The 18,337-nt window shown below is 41.2% G+C and overlaps 1 protein-coding gene across 1 annotated transcript in view; it reads left to right on the top strand.

The window, feature by feature from the left end:
- The window catches only part of pcxb (pyruvate carboxylase b), a 344,298-nt gene that overhangs the window by 240,671 nt on the left and 85,290 nt on the right, over positions 1–18,337 (top strand).

Genomic DNA, 18,337 nt, shown 5'->3' on the forward strand with positions numbered 1-18,337 from the left:
GAGGATATTTGGCTGGAGGAATTGGTTTTTCTTGTATCACAATTTCCACCCAGAAAGTCAATTTTGGTCCTTCATTCACTTCTTGATCTCCTGCGTGTCCAATCCCTATTCATTTGAAGCGTTTGCTTTCCAGAGCACTTGTACGCATATCACTTTTGTATTTGAATGTCTTTTCTCTTCCTCTTCACACTCTCACTCCATTTTATTCCTGCCGTTTGTGGGCCAGTCTATTTTTAACCTCCCGAGCCAGACCTCCCTCAAAGCAAGGTCCAGCAAGGAGAAGTTTGATATATCATTTCACACAAACGTATCCCGTTTACTGCGCTGCGGCTTTACGGCTCGTTGCTTCTCAATTAATCAAACCTCTAGCGGTTTGGCACCCGGTCCCCTCGTCGGCGAGAGTGACCTTGCTGAATGAAATAAAGTAACGTGACCCGCCGCTGCGTGATGGATGGAGTGAGTTCACCGGCCAGGAGGAAATCTCATTACCCACTGGGGTGTTAGTTAACTAAGGCTTGTAGCAACCGCTTTCATTCGGTTTACCTGCGGTCATCAATACATTACAATCAGAAATCGGGTGAAGGTGAAAGAGAACGTGCCCTCAGAGCATTCCCCATAGCAACAATTTGATCGTAACACAAGGGTGAATAGGGTCAAATAAATAAATATGAATATAAAAGCTCCCCAGTTGATAACTTAGCTTGAGATAGCATACTGTATATTTGTATTAATGTTTTCTGAAATGTCTGCATTCTCTTCATAATTTATAATCTAATTTGCCTATACAATTATAAAATGAAATGTAGGCGGCAAAGTTTGTCCCTCTGTACAATATCAAGTCCAAAAGCCGTAAAACAAATACATTTTCACCATGTTTTCAATAAATGATATATAAACTAATTCCTCTGTAAAAACAAATGAATTAAACAGAATAGAAATAGAAAGAAAAAGGCCTAGTAATGTAAAGATTGTCAGACAATAACGCTAAATAATATTTAAATAAAAATGAAATCATGAGGCTAATTATAACTATAAACCTCCCAGTTGATTGCTTGAACATTTAGACAAAACATTTTTTTTCTGAACCGATATGTTTAAATATGCAAATTAGGCTTTGTTTTATGCTAACTTTTGGTGCAACAGTCTCAAATACACTAACTTATTAGAATAAACTCCTAAATGTGGGTTTGGAAGTTATCGGTCCACTGGTCAGAAAGAAGAATGTTATGGAAGCTAAATAGCCTCTAAATGGCCGCTGCGTGTAAGGCGATGCCCTCTTAAAGGGAAGCGTTCAGTGAAAGGTCGGCTGATGAGCTCAGAGATTGGCAGCATCTCTTTCTCATTCTGAGTAACGCCGCACTACATCAGGAGGGCAGACCTGTTCTGGAACAAATTAGCCCTCAAAGTGAAAACAGTTGCAGGCGAGTCGGCCCGCTGAACAAATCCATCGACTTCCTTTTATTGCAAATTGGTTCACTGGTAAACTGGTGGTGCCAACAAACTGAGAGGACTTTCTTTGGGTACATTCAAAGTATGAATGTTGCTCTGTCAGGTGCACATGGCATTTAAACCACAGTCTATGGGCATTAATCACAACGTTTTTTGAAAGTAATTATATCTTTGCTTTGCAGTTCTCAAGATCTCACTTCTCTGTAGAAACAAATACCTTTTTTATAATTGATTTGAGGAATTTGTGAATCGATTCAGACTCCTAGAAGATAAGAATCTTGAAAGGATATTTCTTGTGTGTCAGGATGAAGCTTTAAGCATCCGAGTGTACCCCTCTCCTCCACCCAATGTTTATCTGGCGTGTGTGTCATCATGTGAGAACATGGTGTGTGTTTGTGTATGAATGAGTCACAATGAGTATGTGTGACACTGCTGCTAAATATAAGCAACACTGAAACGCTTACACACCTGTGCGCACAAACAAGTCGCACATGATCAGCAGTGTGTGTCGAATGCCTCTTCACACACACATTAACTTCACACACATGGACCATACACTACTCACACTCGAATAAAACACTGAGTATGATTGAACATACACTCAGAGATGTGCGTGATTGCACACACACACACACTTATATCGCGCAAATCAGGACATGGCCTGCCTTTTAAAAACACACACGTCTAACAAGGCTTAATGAAACACACACACCTGCTCAGCTGTGATGTTAGGGGTAAATGGTGTGGAGGTTTAGATCGAAGGGCAGATCCCCCTCTATTTGTCTCAATCTCTGGATAATCAGAGACAAGGACACACACACAACCCCACCCCTCTGTGGAAGACATTAGCATGGCAATGTGCTTGTATTTCTTCCTCTGCATTAGAAATAGCTCCTCCAAATGATTTCACGGTTACTGCTGGCGGATCGTTTTGCCCGCCATCGGCAGCAGTCAATGTAGTACGATAAAAACATGCCGGTTCTTACCTATATTTCGTTAAGTGTAAAGCCTTGACAAATACACTCGGAAGACGCAGGGCTGAAATGACTTCAGGGCGTTGGTTAGAGAAAATAATAAACGTGTTTCCAATGCAAAGTTGCTTTAATGTGCAGTGGAAATAGGAAACAAAGCGGCAACCAATAAACCTGTCCTTGTGTTTGTGTGGGGGGGCGAAAGGAATCTGTCTGTACAGAAATGTAATGGGCTATGCAGAAAAAGGATGAAAAACAAAGCTGGGAGGCGCAAATGAGAAGATTGCATATTAGATTGAGTTTGTTGATTGTTTCACATAATACAAGCTGCGGTTTTTGGCATTCGTTCTGTTGGGGATGTGTGTCTGTGTGCATGAGGACAAAGCCAATAAAGCTATACATGAATATCATTCTAAGATTAAAGCTAATAATCAGTGTAAAGAACCAGTCCTATGAAGAGTATGGCTTGCATAATGTTCCATTCATTCCTGGGTTCTGTGCTGCCATGCCGTTTTCGCTCCTTAACCTTTAGAGCAGGGGCCTGTACTACAAGCTGGTTCAACCTAACCTGGATAGGTTTGAGTTAGCCGGTTGGCCTAATCCAAAACATTCGCGCTCTCGCTAAACTGTACTACGACGCGGGTTATTAAGTGGATCGCTCAAGCCAGCCGTTTCCTATCTAGTTAGGTGCGCGTTCACATGAAAGGGCTGGTATCTGGAGCATTCGACCAATCAGAAACATGGAGAAGCGTACTGACAGCGCAGCGTCATACTTCCTGAATGAAAAGTGAACTTTAATACTAGTCAAAAATGAAGAAGTTAAACTTTAAACATCCATGACTTAAACACTTTATCCAGGATAAAAGCCACATAGTCTGCACCTGCAAGGTGAATACAGCTGGTAACAGAACAAGTGTTTGAATGCGTACATTAACAGGTTTATGATATCACTGCCCCGTCTAAAACACGATTTGACTTTAATTACATTTGTCTCGAGTGTTTCGTCAACTTAATGTGTTGCTTAAAATAATACTTCTGCATACAGTATGTGACACTGTGAGTGTTGCACGGCCAGATAGGGCTCAGCTGACTCAGATAAGAAAATATGATACATTATGAACTGATATGCCGCGGACTGTACTTAATGTTACTCTGATCCGGTTACTTATGTTGTGGCAGATATTTAAGTAAGCTTTCTTAACGCTAATGTTATAATAGTCAGATTGCTCTGAAGATGGAGGTGATATTCTATTAATGTTCACGTTCACACAGTCGGTGATTTTTGCCGGCCGTCTTTCCTGCGACGGCAGTTTTTCTGTATTTCCTTTCTCCTGTAATATGACTTGATCGCTTTAAACTCCGCACACTGAGCTCTGATTGGTCAGCAGGCAGTGCTTTCACTGAGTTGAGCTCTTAGCCTGCAACCTAACCTGCTTTGGAGCAGGTTAGCCGCTCAGCATAAGTTACCATGGAGATCTAGCCTGCTAAAAAGAGAACCAGCTTCGTAGGACCGGAAACCCAGAGTTTACCCTGAAGTTAGCCGGCTAAGCGAAAATCCTGCTTCGTAGTACACCCCCCAGGGATGGGCAAATGGCAAAATAATAATAATATTTATTAAATTGTTTTACTTGTAGTACTGATACCGTCCACTACACTCCTAGTTACGTCGCGATCTGCGTACATGATTTTGTTCGGCAGCCAAATATCGCGAAATAATCTGTGAGCATTTGTGTGTATTGTGTTTGTTTCCCGGGGAAACCCTCACAAGAAACACCGGCTGTTGTTATGCCTGCTGTGACGTTAAGTTGCCGCTTGTAATTATGCCTTTACAAGCTTAAAAGTTGTTTTTATCATCTGAATTTGGTGAAACAAGTTTAATATTCTAAAAACCAAGACATTGTTTATTTGAAATCAGATGAAAACAAACTGTCACGGACCCTGTCGTGTTATCTATGATTACTACACGCTTTTCATTCATAATTTCAGCCGGAGGGAGGGAGGGAGGGGGGGTGGTGCTGAGGAACAGCAGAGACAGGCTACAAGTGTCTTAGGTTCAAGTTAGACAACTAATGTCTGGGTTAGTGTTCATGACTTCATGTGTATGTCATGTTAATGGTTCATCTTAATGCACAAGCACTTTCCGTGCTTTCCAATAGTTTAAAATAGTTGTATTCCACTGTTAAATAACCTGTTCAATACAAACATGCCACTTGTACGAATGAAATAACATTTCTGTGAACTGATATTTGTTTAGCGAGCTTATTAGAGGATGTTCCCTGAAAGATTGTAACATGTCAATGAAGATGTCAGACTTAATTTGTTAATAATTACATACAATATATGGAATGTGTGTTTGTGTGTGTGTTCCAAGTGAATCTGCGGCCCCCTGGTGGCCAGTACATACATGATGTGGCCCCCACCACCATCCAAGTTGCCCATCCCTGCTTTAGAGGAAACATGGGAGAATTCAGCCATACACGTTTGCCTTGGTTAAACGTGTTTTTCTAAATACAAGCCTCAAAAAGTCGCTGTATCCTAACATTAAGCTCATGATATTGCCATTCTTTTTTTTGTAAAAGCCCAGTTAGTCACTATATCTGTACAGAAAGCTCAGAATGAGGCTTGTTTTTCAAAATAGATATTGCTATTAATACCTACTTAGAGGCAGAAATACTAGCGTCGGGTCGCACACCAATTGCCATTCATACAGTCAAAATGTCTCTATAGGTCATTTTTGTTTTGTAAGCTTGCAACTGGCAATGGCTTATCTAGCATGATAGTATGGTTGTGAAACATACAGTAGTATCTAGTGGGATTTCTGTTTAAATGTTGAAGGAAGCTCCAGGCTCTGGTTTGCATCCAAAAACTGCAAACTTTGCATCCAAGCTTTTGTTGAAGAGTGTTCAAGTGAGTGTTTGGCTGCTATGAATGGATGAGTTAGCTGTACTGTAGTTTTCTTGGTTTGCTTTTGAACTCCTCTCCACTCTGGTGATAAACCCTCAGTAAAGCTCAGTATGTTCAAGGTCAGACATTTTAGAGGACATCCAAATAACACCTTTTTGAGCGTAAAGGATATTCTGCCGATGAGAATAATTGCATTAACAGAATCAGAGCATGCTGTTTACATGCACCTCAGACACATTACCACTTTAATCGCATTATGGTTGGAAGTCATCTCTGTGTTGGTAAACATAGCTGATAAACCTTCCTCTCAGCAAGACATTTTGACGTGTTAAATGCAGGTGTAACTAATAACGTTAATAAATGACTGCATTTAGTTGTGGTGTGCCAATGCCAGAGCCCTGGTGTTTATCACTCTGGCTCCTCTACACGTCGTACTGGCAAAACACACTGAAACGGAAAGGATATTTCTGCACCACGGTCAGCGCACACCAGCTGTACACACACCGCCTCACGATAAGAACACACACTGATCAAAGAGCGTTGAAAAATGAAATGTGTCAACCTATAATCACTGACTAGAAAATCACAGGCAGCCATGACACGGCTGTAAAACATTCAAATAAATAATGCATGAAGTTCTGCGCCAAGACAATCTCGACAGTTCTAGCACATTCTGTAAATAAGAGGCGGTGTGTGTCGTCTCAGTGATCCCCTAGTCCCTGGAAGAAGAGAGTCTGGATGTTTTAGGATTAAAGGCATCATGCTGAGCCATAGATTGAAGGGGAGGATCAGATATGGGCTTTTTGGTTGAGTCAACATGTCTATATTGGTTAGCTTTTTAAATAGGAGTCCAGCTATCTTTGTTCAATATCTATTAGTGTGGCGTGGATGAATCACCTTTGCACAGTAGTCACCGAGACGCATTACTTTGATGATGATGATGATGGTAAATGGAAGCTGGTTGAATTGAGTGTGATGGAGACACGCTGCTTTACTTTGATGTGCAGCATGTGACTCACTGAATCCTGTTTAACGTGCCCTTTTAGCTTAGCGACACCTAAATAACCCACTAGGTAGCTGGGGAAAGGGAGGAAGGTGTTTCTTTTAATGCAAAAGGAACATTATATACACACAAGGGAATGAGCTGAACCCATGACCTTGAAAACATTTTTAAATTGGAAAGTGACATTTGTATTTGCTCCGCCGTGGGGGTCATGTTTTCGACTTTTTAGATGTGAGGAGGATTACAGCAAAACTACCAGCCTGATGTTCGAGAAATCTAGTTGAAGGTTGTGCAGACACATGTAGTATGTTTCTCTTACTGGAATTGCCTTAGTGGAGGTCTTCCAGTTGCATATATAAAATAATTCACTTATAGAATTTGGCACGGTAAAACATGGGCTATTGTGTCAGTGGAAATTATTAGAAATGAGCTTTATGGTTGACATAATTCAAAATAAATGTCCTTTAAATTGTGTCACTATATTTGACATGTTTACCTCCTTGTTAAAGCTTCAAGACTGCTTGCCAAGAATATACCAGGACAAATATACAACCTGATTTCCAACCAGTTTTAGCCATCATCTTGATTCCTATACATCTTTGTATTGTTGTTATAACACCTCTATCTGCTTTACTACTGAGAGTTTTGAAACTCTGAGGGACATTTTGTAACATAAGCAGCCAGAAACCTGACACGGAAATGTGTTTGAAATGATGTAACATTATTCTTGAGTGCACAGTCAGTACTTGCTAATTACTTGCAGACAAAGTGTCGTTCAGAGTGCAGACACTTTCTATGCGACTTGAAATCCAAGGTCACACCATGAGAGCTCTTCTTTTGTGCTACCATTAGCTTAGTTTTCTGTTCATTAAACTCTGTAATGCTGCACTACTTTTTCTGCACTGCACCTTGAATGTTTATGTACTCTGGGTCCGCTGTTTTCTTTACACATTAATTAATGTGTGTTTTTATTTCGCTGCTCTTCTGACTCAAACAGTTTCCTCATACATTAAACCAGAGGCTACTGCAAAGTGCTCTTTACAAAACACCTCAGCTCTTAATCTCTTTAAACTATGACTGTGCATACAAGTTGAATTCCAACCTTTACAACTCATATAGTGTACTCAGATTTGAGTTTTATGGTAATGGATGTCTTAGTTTGACATGTACTAAGTGTTTTACATTTTCTGTAAGAGTCAAGGTAGAAGTCATTACGTGTAAGAGTCTGATAACACAAAGTACATTATGTATCTGAAGTGAGATTAACAACTGTCCTTTATATTTCATATATTTTGTGTATCTTGTTACACAGTTGGTCATGATTGTAGGTTATGACAGCCAACATAAGTCTTAGAAGTGGAATAACCATGCTTGCATTTTGCTGCAAGTATCTGAATAGAGTAGTAATGAGTGACATAAGCAACCCTGAGGTCTCCCACTGAGACTACAAAGTCCTGAGTGTAAATTATTTTCAAATCATGCTTAGAGTTTGTTCATAACAGACACTTTAGTTGGCTTGTTAGCATTCATAGCACACGAAGGAAACCCTCCACTGCGCTGCTGTAGAGGAGATATTAAACCACTGGACACAAAATCATATCTTGTAAGTTTAAGACAGTTTCTCCCATCAAAGCCCTGACACGTATCTGTGGTCAATAATTAGGAAAGAGTGGACTAAATGATTAAGCATGTACATTTAAATTAAATATATATGGTATCACTCTGTCAATAGGTTTGATCGTGAAATGTGTGCCTTTAGAATCTATTTTGCAGATCATCCGATGGTGGAATATCACTTTATATTATAATTTAGACCCAAAGGCTGTGGTTCTGCCGGTGGTGCGTGTCCACAGTGTGATGTGATGATGGGGTGGGGGGGAGGGGTGTGTTACGAGTAGTTATCGCGTTTATTGAGCTGGGAACTATGAACTCCCAATGTCTTCCTAAAGCTGTAACGTGCTGAAGATCTCCTGCTGCTTTATGCTGTCTCCAATATCTCTGAGGAGCCCCGGTTCAGTGGTCTATACGTTTCGGGGGGGGGGGGGGACTTATTATCCTGTTCATTTCAGGAATAACAGCAATGGAGGAGTTCTGCATTGTAGAAATAAGGTGTCTATTCAGATCTAAGGAAAGGGGCCTCTGGGTTTAGGTGTTTGTTTGTGTCGTACACACAAAGTGCCAGACTCGTGTTTGTAAAAGACAAAAGAAAGGAGCCGTGGTTGAAAATGTAACTAAAGTAAATGATTCTGCAATCTCTACGAAGTTAAGCAAATCAAATCTGCTCCTCTTCTGAACCGAAACTCAAGTTTTCATACATATCTGACCAAAATAATGAAACATAAATGGAGCTGTTTCTTATTAAATCTCTTATGTCCTCATAGAGGGATTTTAGAACGGATAGGGAACCTCAATTGAACCTAGAAAATGAATCTATGACGGGACCGTTCGCTCTCAGAATTGATTAAAAAAAGAACATGAATTTAGATTGAATGTGTTTACTCTTTTTGCACCATAGTATACGTGTGATGATGATTGTCATGAGTTCAAGTATATCTAAGGCAGAAGACCACCTGCTGACAGACCGAGGCGCCACACTCTGTGGGTTTGGAGTACATCACGAGGCGTTTAATGCGTCAGCGGCCGACTGCTTAAGGATTCCCAAAATACCACTAAGTGGCTGTTTTAATAAGCCTGCGTCTCAGGGTCCCTAAAGATCCTGCTTTTAGCTCCTTCAGCTCCACGTGATAGCAGCAGAGTCACACTACCTAAAGGTGACACCACACATATTAGTTCTGATTCCCACTGAATTATCTCCCCCCCCCCCCCCCCCCCCCAGTGGAAACTGTTGCCTTGGAAAGTTGTAGGGTTATTCTATCAATTATGTGTAGTATTCAATGAGAAATGTACCTTGTTGATCTAACATCTTCTTTCAATCAAAATGTGTTTCTATTGCCAACATTCTCAATGTACACAGGTATCTCAGAGGGCATTACAGTGTGTACAGCATGTCCTCTACCTCGCAGTCGCATAATAAAATCACCAAAGAAACACCACAAACCTCGGGGAGCGCACCAGGGGAGGATCCAGAAGTGAAATAGGTCTTTGAATTGTAGGAAAAAAAAGAAAACATAGACAATTCAAATTACAAAATGGTCAACATATATACTATATACGTACTGTGTTCTTATTTTAGGTAGAATTAGTTAAAATAGCCTCTTAGCTAACTCTGGCGCATTAACAACATTGTCCTTAATGCGCGCTATCCCTGCTAGCTCAATAAATAAAAAATAATGACTAAATACGGAAAGAAAAAAAACCTGTATTAAGGGGGATCTCTACTATAAAAGGCCACCAAAAGATGTACACCTCTAACAGATGCCTTTCCATTGTCCTGTCCTACATAGGGTGTTAAACATGGTGACATGGGGGTGAATTGATTGAGGTGCCTTTGGTATTTGGGAGCAGCTGACAGAAAATATTTACTGTTCATCTTCAGATGTAGTTCTCTTCCTCTGCTAGACTTCCTGACCACAGTGCTATAGCTGTTTCGTGTGTCCGGTCACCTTCTATGTTTAGGATGTGGGGTAATTCAGCACCATGGACAGCGTCCTATTCAACTCACTGAGGCAACTGAAGCGCATCCAGACTTTCTTCACACTCACTCAATTTAAAGTCTGTGCGTCATGTCTAAAGCTCCCTCTTCTTGTTTCTTCAGATGTTTTTCTGAAGTCGTTCTAAAGTACATGAGGAACATTAACCTGGACAGTGTCATATGAAACCTCAGATAAACTGATGCAAGGGTAGACACGCGCACTACTCACCCTAGAAAGAGATAACTGCAGTCAATTTATTTCTCCCCATTTGGGCCCATATATTTTTACCCTCTGAGCTCCACCAGAAATGTGTCTGGCCACAGCCCTGCTGATGAACTCTGAGGTGAACATTTCTCTGCCGGGAGCGGTGATAGGAATCGTTACATGAAAGATCACCAATGACATTTTTATTTCAGTGAGGGAAAAGCCCCTTTGGCAAATGTCAAACACTGATTCCAGATGTGTAGGTGCATGAAATAGTCATGGACAAACCTGTTATCTGTGTAATGGGGCCGGGTGTGTGAGGGAGATGAGATGAGTTCAGAACGCTGCTGCTTTTCCTTCGGCATTACATTGTTTTCCAGTTATTTCATGGTTTTAAGTGGCCACTAGAATTGAATGAAGACGGTTGTCATGGTGAGAAGTCGATTGTTACTTTAAGCAAGCAAAAGAAAGGAAACTGAGAAACTGAGCTCAGAATTAAAGCATGACCTTGGAGTTAAAGCAAGAGGAAACGAGGCAGGGAGGTGAGACGTGTCACACACAGATATAAATGCAAAGACGGGTGGAAACCAACACGTCCACACACTGAGACCCGCATGCTGAACTTCTAATGAACCAATCAGTGGACTCATTAACGGCCAGCTGAGACCCAAACATCTCAGCGGCCTGACACCGAGGGGCCCATTCACAAAAGGATTAAGCTGCGTTTGAGACCAATAAACATGAACAAATAGGACAAAAAGAAACTGGAATTCTTAAGCCCCCGCAAAGAGAGAAATGCAGCCCCAACTGTGCCCCCAAACAAATAGCATCTCAATGCTCCTGTGTTATTTGCACTCAGTAAAAATTCATTTGTATGCATACATTTGGCTCAACGTTTTCCCCAGCAATCCAATGAACTTGAATCAGCCACACTAAATTCCTCAGTCACGATCTGTAGCTCCCCTTCTGACAATTTTCTGAGTCTGACCTTGAGACTCAGATTGATGTACAGTCAATCCATGCATTTCCAGTGTTAGGTTGAAGCCTTTAGCTTACATATATCTATATATTGTTCTACCATTGTTTTGCATACTAAGGAAACATGTATACTTTGCCATATATGGATAGTTGCAATATGCATTTTAAAGATGGGCACATTTGCACTCAGCTCCAGAACTGTATGGGCTTGTCTGCACTGTGATATTATTTTGTGAGTCTGACCTTGAGACGGTGCAAGTATTTCACACATCATAGAGCTGTTAGCATCCTGCTATCCTGACTTTCTTTTTGGGTGCCCACATTTAGATTTTCCTCCCTCTACACGTGTGCTTTTGTATCCTTAGGCTCCTTAGTCTACCATTATAAACATTTGCTTGATTCTGTTTGTGTTTACGTGCTGCCTAAGGGCTTCTGAAAACAGACAGAGGTGTGTGTGTTTATTTTGGGCCTGCCTTGTCCGCTTGAGTAAATCTGTAGCTGATATAATGTCTGTGTGTACATTCACTCTCGGGCTGTGTGTGTTGATCTTGTTTATGTGTCCGGGACGGTGGTTAGGGCGTGACGGATGGGAGGGGGACACAGAGAGGAGAGAAGATGAATGACCCGACAGCCCCCCTATTCAACTCCTAATCACTAGGGGAGTGTGTATGTGTGTGTGTGCCACAGAGAGATGCACTGTTTGTGTTGTGGGGGTGATCTGGGGCCTCATTTATAACGCCGTGCTTAGGATTCACGTGGGAAGGTTGCTTACGTAGTAGAAATCCAAAAAATAGGTACAGAAATGTTCCGACATTTTCCGGCGAGGAAAGTGCGTACAGCACGTCCTACGCCGGTTTCCCTTTATAAATCACAATCGACTCGAAATGCGGTGCAGCTTTTGCGGGCTTCACGTAACGCCCATATTTGCCTATAAATAGTCAAAGAAACGCCCATTCATTCATTCATTCATTTTGACTGACTTTATGAAGAAGATCGCAGGAAATGACGACAGAACAGCTAAAAAAGACATCTCACACCGTGTCAGATTTTGGTTATTTTGGGGAGGTCGAGATAAATCATATTGTTTGGTGGATGCCGTTTGAACCAGAGTAGCAGCATGGAGGTCGGATCGTCACCAAAATAAATAAATAAGTGGTCCGAAAAGGTTAATGACAAAATAAATACACATAGCCTTCCTCAGGCAGTGTGTTTGTACCGGGGACAGGAGACCCCCCCTTGATGAGAAACTGTAAGAAGTGATCGGGATACCCTCCGGAGTGGAGTCATGACGACTGGATCTGAATTATGTTTCTGTATTTGGTGGTTTGTGTCCCAGCTGTCGATCAGCTGTGCGCAGCGTCTCCACTGCAGCCTGTGCATCTCCCCCCCCCCCGCAGCAACTCTATATCCACCAGTTAAAGGAAATACAACTAATGTGTTGCGTTATATCAGCTGTACAATTTACCACATATGGTGTTCTTAGTTTCCATACCTCCAGTGTTTTACGAGCGACTTATCAAGTCTCTTTTATGAGAAAACATTTCATCACATTAACACAACATATTCGAGGTGTTTTTAAATAACATATCCGTATTTATTTATTTCTCCAAGTTATGTTCTTGTGTGCACTGAGAAGTCTCAAACAGGCGTTTAGTCATTTTAAGATTGGCTTTAATCAATTTGTGAAAATGAATTCTTCATATGACAAATGAGAGGTAAAATGTTATTTATGGTAGGCCTATTATTTCCACATATTTCTCTCCATTCTTCCTTCTGGTGTCGCAGTTTCTCGTCTCTCCCGTTTTTGTGCTTAGTGCGTACGCATGGGTTAGAGTTTGCGTGGAGGACCGCACGTTTTCCCGTCAAGTTAGTATTTTATAAATCGCAAACATTGTGTAGAAACTGGCGTACGCCATTTTTTTGAGCGTATATCCCTTTATAAATGAGGTCCCTGTGTGTGTGTGTGTGTGTGTGTGTGTGTGTGTGTGTGTGTGTGTGTGTGTGTGTGTGTGTGTGTGTGTGTGTGTGTGTGTGTGTGTGTGTGTGTGTGTGTGGTGTGTGTGTGTGTGTGTGTGTGTGTGTGTGTGTGTGTGTGTGTGTGTGTGTGTGTGTGTGTGTGTGTGTGTGTGTGTGTGTGTGTGTGTGTGTGTGTGTGTGTGTGTGTGTGTGTGTGTATCCTCTTCTTTAAAAAGCAACTCTTAGTTAACATTCAAGTAATATCTAGTATATCAGAATCAACAATATTTGCATTTTGTGGAAGTTTCTCCAATTTAAAATAAAAGCAAGTACAAGATAAATAATACAAATAAAATAAAAATATTTATATAAGAAGCCAAAGTGCAATAAAATAATCAAAAATTTAAGATATATATAAAGTTAAGAAGTTAAGGTAAAATTCACAGTAAAATATGTTTTAATTGAATACAAATATGTATTTAAACTAGGGCTGTCAGTCGATTCAAATATTTAATCGCGATTAATCGCACATTTTTTATCTGTTCTAAATGTTCCTTAGAGGAATATTTTGTTTTTAATATTCTTATCAACATATGAGTGGACAAATATGCTTTATGCAAATGTTTGTTTATTATCATTGTAACAATGAGAAATATTCTCCTGAATATTTTCAATACAACAACCTGGAGCCTCTCTCTCTCTCTCTCTCTCTCTCTCTCTCTCTCTCTCTCTCTCTCTCTCTCTCTCTCTCTCTCTCTCTCTCTCTCTCTCTCTCTCTCTCTTACACTCTCTCCCAACCCTGTGTACTTATTTGCACTGAGCCAGTTGCTCAAACAGACAAGCCTGTTTACAGTTGTCGGTGAAATGCCGCTCCTCTGTTTTCATAACAGTCAAAGCATGAGACTGAAGTTCCCACAGGGGTCAAATAATGCGCTGTGATGTGCAGTCGACACGTTGTATGTGATCCGAATGATCTCACACAGCCCCTCGTCCTCCACAATGTTAAGCTGTAGCCACCGCAGCATCAGCTGTGTGCTTGGCTTGCTGTTTAAAACACATTTTTTTGTATCCATATCTCTCGCTAGAATCTCCCACCATCCAACTAACAACAACAACAACGTCAAGCCTTTGGGCTCTGAAACTACGGGGCGGGCCGAGGACCAATACACATGCTTTAATCGCACGTTAAAATAATTAGTGCCGTTAAAAAACAATTCCGCATAAGATAAAGATATAATAACAAAATAAGTTCAAATGTGCACAATTCCAACAACCTTCTAAAAGTCAGTACCTTGTTCTCTTCTCCTACTTCCTGAATTGCCTAGTAAATCAAAAAAGTATCATTGAAGACAGATTTGATCAAATTAGAAAATATAAGGTGACTGCCTTTACTGTCGGGTGTAAATCACTTTATATGAACTGTGTTTTGATGTTGGATAACAACATCTGCAGGCCATGTGTGCAGCTGATCACATAGCTCCAGTCCAGATGCCCTGCAGCGAGTGGTTGGAAGGTGATGTTGTGTTTGCAGTCAGCACCCGTCCCGGGGCATCAATACTCACCTCTGTGTTGCTGCTGCAATCTTCAGTAAGGCTGATTGCAACAAGAGCGATAACGACCGGCGCTGAGTTAGAGGAGCAATAAAACAGACTTCCTGGTGAGAAACGCAGCAGCGTGAGAATGAAGTCGATATAGTCAGAACTTGATATCATGTTTGGGTGTTTTGACCTATGATACTGAGCCTAGTGAGTCAAATGCATAGAAAGGGTGTAAGCTAACTTTTCTGGTAACACTTTTGTATGACACCAGAACGTTTTATTTCAAATAAAGGGAGAAAAAACGTCATCAAACCACACACACAATGTTGTTTGATTCATTTGTTTAACGGGTCTGATTTGAATTGCATTATTATATATAACATCTATTAGAGAAATAAAACACTATGAAAGAAAGTGTTAATTGAATAACTTTCAATTCTGAAATTATTCTTGACCCAAGAAGTCATAATTAAATGCTTTATAATTTAATAATAATAACTGTGATTATTTCTGTGAAGCATTACTGATATTTGTTTGTTAAAAGCTGATTCTAACAAAATGAAGATATCTTTTTTGAGCTTTTATAGACTGGGGTGTCATAGAAAGTGCTTTTTATGACCGTCATTAATACATGGCATATTCATAGTGCCAGTTGTGTTCACAATCTGAGTGTGTGTGAGCGTGTGTGAAGACAGAAACGCATGCCACAGACCTTGGGAAGTGAGACACAAATGTGTGTGTGGGCCTTCTTAGATAGTGTGTTTCACATCATTATAGGAAACATTGTGTGTGTGTGTGTGTGTGTGTGTGTGTGTGTGTGTGTGTGTGTGTGTGTGTGTGTGTGTGTGTGTGTGTGTGTGTGTGTGTGTGTGTGTGTGTGTGTGTGTGTGTGTGTGTGTGTGTGTGTGTGTGTGTGTGTGTGTGTGTGTGTGTGTGTGTGTGTGTGTGTGTGTGTGTGTGTGTGTGTGTGTGTGTGTGTGTGTGTGTTGTAGCAGCAGCAGCCACAGGCTTCACACAGCCTGATAATGAACACATTGATCTGGAACAGCAGAGAGGAAAAGGACAAACGTCGGTGTATTAATGGCGTCTCTTCCCTCTCCATTATTTCTCAGTCTTTCATTAATAGCTGCTGTTAGTGTTATTTCTCTTTCATTCCTCGACACTGCCTTTACACGTTTCGTATTTTATTTACACCTTTTGATTGCTTTTTACTCGTTATGCTCACTAGCAAATCTGAGGCCATGGTTCTCAGCAGGAAACCGATGGACTGTCCACTCCAGGTAGGGAATGAGTCCTTACCCCAAGTGAAGGAGTTCAAGTATCTCGGGGTCTTGTTCTCGAGTGAGGGAACAATGGAGCGTGAGATGGGCCGGAGAATCGGAGCAGCGGGAGCGGTACTGCAGTCGCTTTACCGCACCGTTGTGACGAAAAGGGAGCTGAGCCAGAAGGCAAAGCTCTCGGTCTTCCGGGCCATTTTCGTTCCTACCCTCACCTATGGTCATGAAGGATGGGTCATGACCGAAAGAACGAGATCGCGGATACAAGCGGCCGAGATGGGTTTTCTCCGCAGGGTGGCTGGTGTCTCCCTTAGGGATAAGGTGAGAAGTTCGGTCATCAGGGAGGGACTCGGAGTTGAGCCGCTCCTCCTTCGCGTCGAAAGGAGCCAGTTGAGGTGGTTCGGGCACCTAGTTAGGATGCCACCTGGGCGCCTCCCTAGGGAGGTGTTCCAGGCACGTCCAGCTGGGAAGAGACCAAGGGGTAGACCTAGGACCAGGTGGAGGGATTATATCTCTTCGCTGGCCTGGGAGCGCCTTGGGATCCCCCAGTCAGAGCTGGTTGATGTCGCCAGGGAAAAGAAAGTTTGGGGCTCTCTGCTGGAACTGCTACCCCCGCGACCCGACCACGGATAAGCGGGAGAAGATGGATGGATGGATGGATGCTCACTAGATAGGAAAATAATGAGATTATTATTATTTCCAATTGTGAAAATATCCCCAGCCCAATTATAAAAACATCCTATCCAAAGAAGGTAATAATAAAACATGTGTCTTTTTCCTTTTCCTGTTTTGTTATATATTTTAGTTATACTATTAAACCTTTTTGACCTTGAACTACTCCTTGTTGCAGTTCCATTGGAGTCTAATTTTGTTTTCACCCACTCATAACCTCATCTCCTTTTTAAGCAAGTGCAAGTTAGATTAAAACCTCTCATGAACAAGGCCTCTGTCAGTAGCCAGGTTAGCTTAGCTTAGCACAGTGGAGCCGCCAGTCTGCAAAGTCGGGAAACATTTATTTCCACTTTGTCTTTTGTGTGGATTAAAAAAACAATATGTGTTCTTTTCATATTGTTTATTTTTAGAGGCATATATTGTTGCCTTGGAGCCAGGCTAGTTTGAATTTATATTCCTAAACTGCTAAGCTAAAGTTCACTAGCTTGCTCTGCCAGTTTGCATTTTGTAATTTGTGATGATAAAGAAAGGTTCAATAAGACAATATCCACATTGGGCTGCATGGTTCCTCAAGGGCAAGCACATGTAATGCAAGATTCATACAGGCAGATACTATAAATAAAGGAAATAAGATGTCCATGTTACTGAAGTCATATAGCAGCTACTGTTTAGGTCCAAAGCCTGAAGCATGGCTATATGAATCTCCTCTCCTCTCTCCTTGCTGGGAGTATCAAAGCATAAAAAGACAGTTTTGTCTCTCGATTTCTCTAAATAAAAAGTGCCTTTTATGGCTCAAGAAAAAGTGAACATTTCTCTTTCCCTCTCTCTAGAATAAGATTTGTATTTGCAAACTGAAATATGTACTCTGTAGGACATAATCGGACATATGTAATAAGATAACAAAAAAAGAAATAGCTGTAATAAACCCAGACTACTTTAGAAATGGCACTTACATTAATTTTTGTAATCCAATGGACGTGACTAATTCCCCCAAAAATATTGTTTTCAATAAATGATTAGATTTTATACTTATATGATCCAACTTTGAATACTAATATTTCCGTTGTTCTCTTTATATTCCTCTCTGCTCCTAATGTAAATCCCTCTCCCTGTAACTCTGGATGTATTCCTCTCATGTTGTCTCTATTGGTATGACAAACATGTTCTTTATTCACCCGAGCTCATTGATCTCTCTCACTGCTGCTAATGAGCTAAGTGAGGTTTGTGTGTTGCTCGACTTCCTGCTCGCAATTATGGGATTCCTGAGTGATTGACTGTTGGCTAAACGCGGTCGTAATTTCTGTCCATCTGCGGGATGTGTGAGATCTATCCGTAGACTATATATAGAAAGGGAGGCGGGCTAACAGGGCTTCACACCCGATACCCAGGAAGTCCTCGGGGACTCTTTCCTTTCTTTTGAGCTCTGGTTGTGAGGGCACATTTAGAAGATAAAGGGGATGTGGGATCATGAGCAGAGATGAGGTCGTTACTAAAAAAACAACTCACCCAACTCTGGTCATGAGTGGCAGGGGTTTACTTTGCTTTAAATGCCACTTAAGACTCTGACATTTGGCGTCGTGTGCAAAGATAGTTTTTAGCAAACTTTGAGAAATAATCTTTTCACCCAGTTTACATTCCTTCACTCTCAGCCTCCCCTCGGGGACATTACAAAGCAATGAACACATCTCCTGCTGCTCCCAGGCCATATTAGCATATCCTCCTTTCACTGAATCCCTTCAAATAACATTTCTGCTAATCTCTCTCCTCCTTCCTTTCCCCCCATAGCAATTCA

The sequence above is a fragment of the Gymnodraco acuticeps genome, unplaced genomic scaffold (genome assembly GCF_902827175.1).
Source record: "Gymnodraco acuticeps unplaced genomic scaffold, fGymAcu1.1, whole genome shotgun sequence".
NCBI classification, from domain to species: domain Eukaryota; kingdom Metazoa; phylum Chordata; class Actinopteri; order Perciformes; family Bathydraconidae; genus Gymnodraco; species Gymnodraco acuticeps.